The 6043-nt window shown below is 35.4% G+C and overlaps 1 long non-coding RNA gene across 1 annotated transcript; it reads left to right on the top strand.

Annotated features, from left to right (window-relative positions):
- The first annotated feature begins 20 nt into the window (after nucleotides 1-20).
- On the top strand, nucleotides 21-2340 carry LOC136274536 (uncharacterized). Its single transcript, XR_010712945.1, has 3 exons — nucleotides 21-342; nucleotides 1351-1834; nucleotides 2267-2340. It is a non-coding gene; the product is annotated as an uncharacterized lncRNA (long non-coding RNA).
- Nucleotides 2341-6043: the final 3703 nt, after the last annotated feature.

The raw sequence follows: 6043 nt of genomic DNA on the forward strand, positions 1-6043 counted from the left end.
TAACTTACATGTAACCTATATATACTCGAAGTAAACATTTTTTTAAAAGGGGGGGGGGGGGTCTGTGTCTGAACAAACGACTTCATGTAGATCTAATACTATAATAAAAAAAATGTCAACATCGAGGAAAGATGGGTGGTGGATTCTAAATTCACAGAGTGGTTGGGGTGAATTCCATCCAGAAATTTCTGTACAGGGGGTGAAATGGATTCACTTCTGTAATACAAAAACATGTGCCATGTATAAAAATGGATTTGAGACCACGGACGACTTCTAAAGCAATCCTGTATTTCTACATATTTCGCAGAAATGTTTGCCAGAACAATTCAATTGAATTTACTGGTCAGTTAAACTGTATTTGCTTTGTTTTATTGATTCATGTCAAATTTAATTATGCATTTGTGAAATAATTTTTTTAGAAGCGTTTCAAGGTATTTATAGATAAGTTTCCTTAAAAAATAATGCTTTAGCATACATTACATTGAATTCATCAATTATCTTCAAGAACTAAGTCTTGTCAACAGTAATGATTTGTGCTGAGGTCCAAACACTGTTTCACTTTCAGACTTTTTGTCTGAGTAACTGCATGCATAGGACACAGGTGCTTGTGGACTGGACTGTGCACTACCCCCCCCCCCCCTTTTTTCTATATTTTTTTTCAAAAATATTTTTTTATTTCTTTTATTAATTATCATTAACAACCCCTTATATATGTCTCCAGCCGAAAAATAAAAGAAATATCACGACTTGGTAGCATTTTATAATCACACTCGTTTCCCCTATATATATAATATATATAAAGAGATGCTTGTGGACTGGACCGTGCACTACCCCCCCCCCCCCCCCCCCTTTTTCTATATTTTTTTTTCAAAAATATTTTTTTATTTCTTTTATTAATTATCATTAACAACCCCTTATATATGTCTCCAGCCGAAAAATAAAAGAAATATCACGACTTGGTAGCATTTTATAATCACACTCTCTTTATATATATAGGGGAAACGAGTGTGATTATAAAATGCTACCAAGTCGTGATATTTCTTTTATTTTTCGGCTGGAGACATATATAAGGGGTTGTTAATGATAATTAATAAAAGAAATAAAAAAAAATTGAAAATAAATATAGAAAAAAGGGGGGGGGGGTAGTGCACGGTCCAGTCCACAAGCACCTGTGGCATAGGAGAGTTAATTAAAATCAACTCCCAAAAAAACAAGAGGCCTATTGGCCTTAACGGTCACCTGAGTAGCACATAACCAATACAGAAACTTGTCGAGGAGTCTCATATATGCCTTTCATTAATGGCCAACTTTTAACCCACTCTGACAAAGTATTAATTTCTTCTTTTTCAGATTTTGCCCATCGCTTGGCGTAATCTTCAACAGAATTCATGATATGTATAAAATTACAACGCCATGTGAAGGATCTAGGCTCCCTAAAATGTTGGTCCTTTCATAATAAGTGATTTTAGGTCTTCGTTGTTAACTAAATTAACATCACCAGTAACGACGTGTCCGGCAGGACAACAGTTTTAGGGTGAAGAAGAACATGAACACGTTGGAGGATTATCTTTTAGATGTTCTATATTAAGGTCTTGTAGAGTTTGTTTATGATTGAAGAGTTTGGAAGCAATGATTGAAGTATATAAATGTAGGCTCTGGCTCTCCAAACAAAATCGTATGTTCTGCTTTTGTATGTTTGTATTGAACTTGGATGACCTTTCCAGGTCAATGCACTTCTTCATTGTTCATCAAACAATTTCTAGAAACTGAATAACTTTTAATTCTTCTTTTTATTGGTATTATGTCTTTATTGTCAAATACAAAATTATACAATGTCACATCGTGCGTTATGTCTTTATTGTCAAATACAAAATTATACAATGTCACATCGTGCATTATGTCTTTATTGTCAAATACAAAATTATACAATGTCACATCGTGCATTGTGTCTTTATTGTCAAATACAAAATTATACAATGTCACATCGTGCGTTATGTCTTTATTGTCAATTACAAAATTATACAATGTCATATCGTGTATTATGTCTTTATTGTCAAATACAAAATTATACAATGTCACATCGTGCATTGTGTCTTTATTGTCAAATACAAAATTATACAATGTCACATCGTGCATTATGTCTTTATTGTCAAATACAAAATTATACAATGTCACGTCGTGTATTATGTCTTTATTGTCAAATACATAATTATACAATGTCACATCGTGCATTATGTCTTTATTGTCAAATACAAAATTATACAAGGTCATATCGTGTATAACAATATCTAATGCTAACATATTTTCACGAGTACAATATGATTGTTATTCTTGGTCATACATATGCTTTTATTGTCATTGTTGAAATTTGTACATTCGTCATAAGGCTAAATGATAAACTATATTAAAGTTTTAAAAGATGCACTGTGTTCATTCGTATAGTGAATAAAAAGCCTGCGATATGACACGTTAATACCCTGGTCAAAGAAGCCATCATAATGGCAAAACTATGGCACATTTTACAGTTAGAGATTAACATTCTGTTTTAATGTATCCTTTGGGATATACTTGTGGGAAAAAAAACTCTCTATTGAATAAAAAAGATTCTAATGGTGACATTATGTGAAAATCATTCAATTTACTGGCATTTTTTCTCTTTAAAATTGTGATTGTGAAAAAGTGTATTTGGAAGATGAATGGCGGATTTTTAAAGCACACGTGGATGTACTTCATCCGAGATAACAAAAAAATTAAAAAATAATGGATGAAAATATTTGATGAAATTTTCAGGTAAAATATCTGATAATAAAAAATCTACTCATTGACAATGAGGAACAAAGGCATAACGCTAATGACCTAGATGTTTTGACATTGCGAACTGTAATGCTTAACGATAGCTGAAAATCACAGAATTTTGATAAGGCCTCGGAAATCTATAAGAAGCAATACAACAATGATACATTTCGAGGTTTGGTGACTAGATGCTAAGTAATGAAACATCACACACCTACAGAGAAGAAGGAAAATAAACAAACTAACAAACACAGAGTAATATAGTCATGTACCTGTTTGAAAGGTAAATACTGTGGAATCATTTATATTGGTGGGGGCATATTTCATGGATTCTGGATTTTTGGCGTATTTGTGGGGATGTAATATCGTGGATGCGTAGATTAACTATTTGAAAATTTGTTTTCGTTGAGAATGTAAATTCGTGTAAGCAAGGCTTAAGCCATGTTTTTGTTTATTATGGTTACATCCTGTTAAAGTTCTCTTTCAAGCTCAACGTTCTATCAGCTAATTTATATTTAACATAAACAGATTTCAGCATTTGTAACATTCATTTTAGATCTAAACTTGGAATGTACTGTATACAAAAACATGACCTGAGCTTTGTTTACGTAACAAAGAATTATGAACTCTCAGACTTTAGTTGACTATTAGAAATACATTACTACAGCACTGTTACCATTGAACATTTGTTGAAAAATAAATAAATTTTGACCAAAATCGTGACCACACCCCTTAAGGATAACCAACAACAACAAGGCATATATTGACTGTGAGTAGGTGTATATACAGTGTTATATAGATTGTAATTTACACAAAATACAAGCAAAAGTCCATTTATATAATAAAAGCATATACGATAATATCGCATATTGGAGCTTGTCTCAGATATGCGCATTTATCTCAGTAACTATTAGCCGGAAATTTTGAGTACGATTGGGTTGGGTTTTAACGGGTGTTTTTATATTAGTTACTCCCCTTCTAGAACAATCCCCTTTCTAAAACAATCGTGGATTAGGTAAGACGTTGTCAATTTGCTAAAATAATTTTTAACATAATCTTGCTTTTTTATAGCTGTTATAACAAAGCATTCAACTCATATTGGGTAATGTTGTACGCTGCCAGAAGTAATATATATGGATGGTTTTAATTTATGAAGATTTTTGATTGATTGAATTATTTACATGGTTTTTATTTATGTTCGGCTGAAAACCACGTGAGGGTATGATAGTCAGAACGGAATGCAGATGTACTCAAAAACCGTCCATTTTATCCGTTAAGTATTTACTATTTTTGCTAATTTTAATTATTTCTTATTATTCCGAGCAAAATGCCCAAAGCAAGAAAAACGGATTTGTCAGCGACGAGGAGCCAGCGTGGGGGCCGGAGACGACAGAGGCCCGAGAGGGCAGGGCGTGCAAGCAGCAGTACGGCAGCAGAACAGGTAGCGCAACCTCCGGTGCAAAATCAGATGGTGGCTTCCCATTCCCCTCAGCCCTCCACAGCACCCATGATGGTGGCGCCATCTGTCACTGGGGCAGGACCAACAGATGCTATTGGCTCAACCCAGCAAGAATCGACAGAAATGGCACAAGGTACTAACATTGGTGCTCAGTCTCAGTCTTTAATGTTTGGCAATAACTTTAGTCAACCTGTCATTAACAATTCAACCCAAGTAGATATAGGTTACTATGTAGATAATGCAACCAAACAAAAAATTGTCAATGGGGAATACATTAATTTAGCCACCCTGCTGGTGCGTGATGCTAACAGGCTACAACTATCCACATTGTCAATGGACTCCCAAGGCCAAATTATAGCCCAGCCCAAACACAATCATAGATTGACAACCATTGAGAAATGGACAGATGCCTTTATCATTTATGCATGCATATATCTTACAGCCCACCCTAGCAAAACACACCAACTATTCAAATACATGCACGACGTTAGGTTGGGGGCCGAAAAATCGCAGGGTTGGGTCACATATGATGAGCAATACAGGCTTCGGATGGCAATTAACCCATCAAATAACTGGGGGGTAATAGATAGTGAATTGTGGCTGGTGTATATGACGCCCGGGATCCAGTCCAATACAAATCGTCCATCAATTTCGCCAAACAAGTGCTTTGACTTTAACTACAGAGATTCTTGTAACAGAATCCATTGCGCCTATCTGCACCAGTGCATCAGATGCAACAATAAACATCCATTAATTCGCTGCATGGACACTCAAACTCCTACACACCCAAATGGTCAGTCATTTCGGGGACAAGGATTTACATTTAGACCTTCTCAGTTTCAGTCCACCTATCAACCAAGACAAGTCTTACCACAGTCAAGACAATTTACACCTCAGCCAAGACATGTTACACCACAGTCAAGACATGTTACACCACAGTCAAGACAAATGGGCCCTGGGCGTTTCCCCACTAAAGACACAGCAAATACTGGAACATTTAATTAACTACCCAGATAGAGAGGCAGCACATACTTTAAGGGATGGTCTAGTTAATGGGTTTAAGTTGCAATATGAGGGTCCCCGGTTTCCAATTTTTAGTAGTAATTTAGTGTCTGCAAAGCAGCATCCAAATGTTTTACAAGAAAAAATAGATAAGGAAATTACAGAAGGGCGAATGGCAGGCCCCTTTCAGACTCCCCCTATGTTAAACTTTCATGTGTTCCCCATAGGTATTGTTCCAAAAGCTGATGGCGGTTGGCGAATGGTAATGCACCTTTCATACCCACCGTCTGCAAGCATTAATCACAACATTGACCCTATTCACACATCAGTAAAATACACATCATTTGACACAGTCATTCAAACAATAAGTCAATTGGGGAGAGGGACAATAATTGCAAAATCTGTTACTTTCGGTTACTTAAGATATTCCCAGGGGATTTTGAATTATTAGGTTTACAGTTTGAAGGTAAATTCTATTTTGATAAGTGCTTGCCATTTGGGTGTTCCATTTCATGTAAACTATTTGAAATGTTTTCCACATTCTTAGAGTGGTTAGCTAAGGAAAGATCAGGGTTCAATACCATTCATCATTACTTAGATGATTTCATCTTCATAGGCAGTGCTAACACAAGTCAATGTAAATTTATTATGCAAAAATTTGAGGAGTTGTGTTTGGAAATTGGTGTACCCTTGAACGCAGAGAAAACAGTTTTGCCCACTACTAATTTAGTGTTTCTTGGTCTGGAAATAGACACGGTCAAAATGCAAGTCTCTATTCCACAGGAGAAA

The sequence above is a fragment of the Magallana gigas genome, chromosome 1 (assembly GCF_963853765.1).
Source record: "Magallana gigas chromosome 1, xbMagGiga1.1, whole genome shotgun sequence".
Classification (NCBI taxonomy): domain Eukaryota; kingdom Metazoa; phylum Mollusca; class Bivalvia; order Ostreida; family Ostreidae; genus Magallana; species Magallana gigas.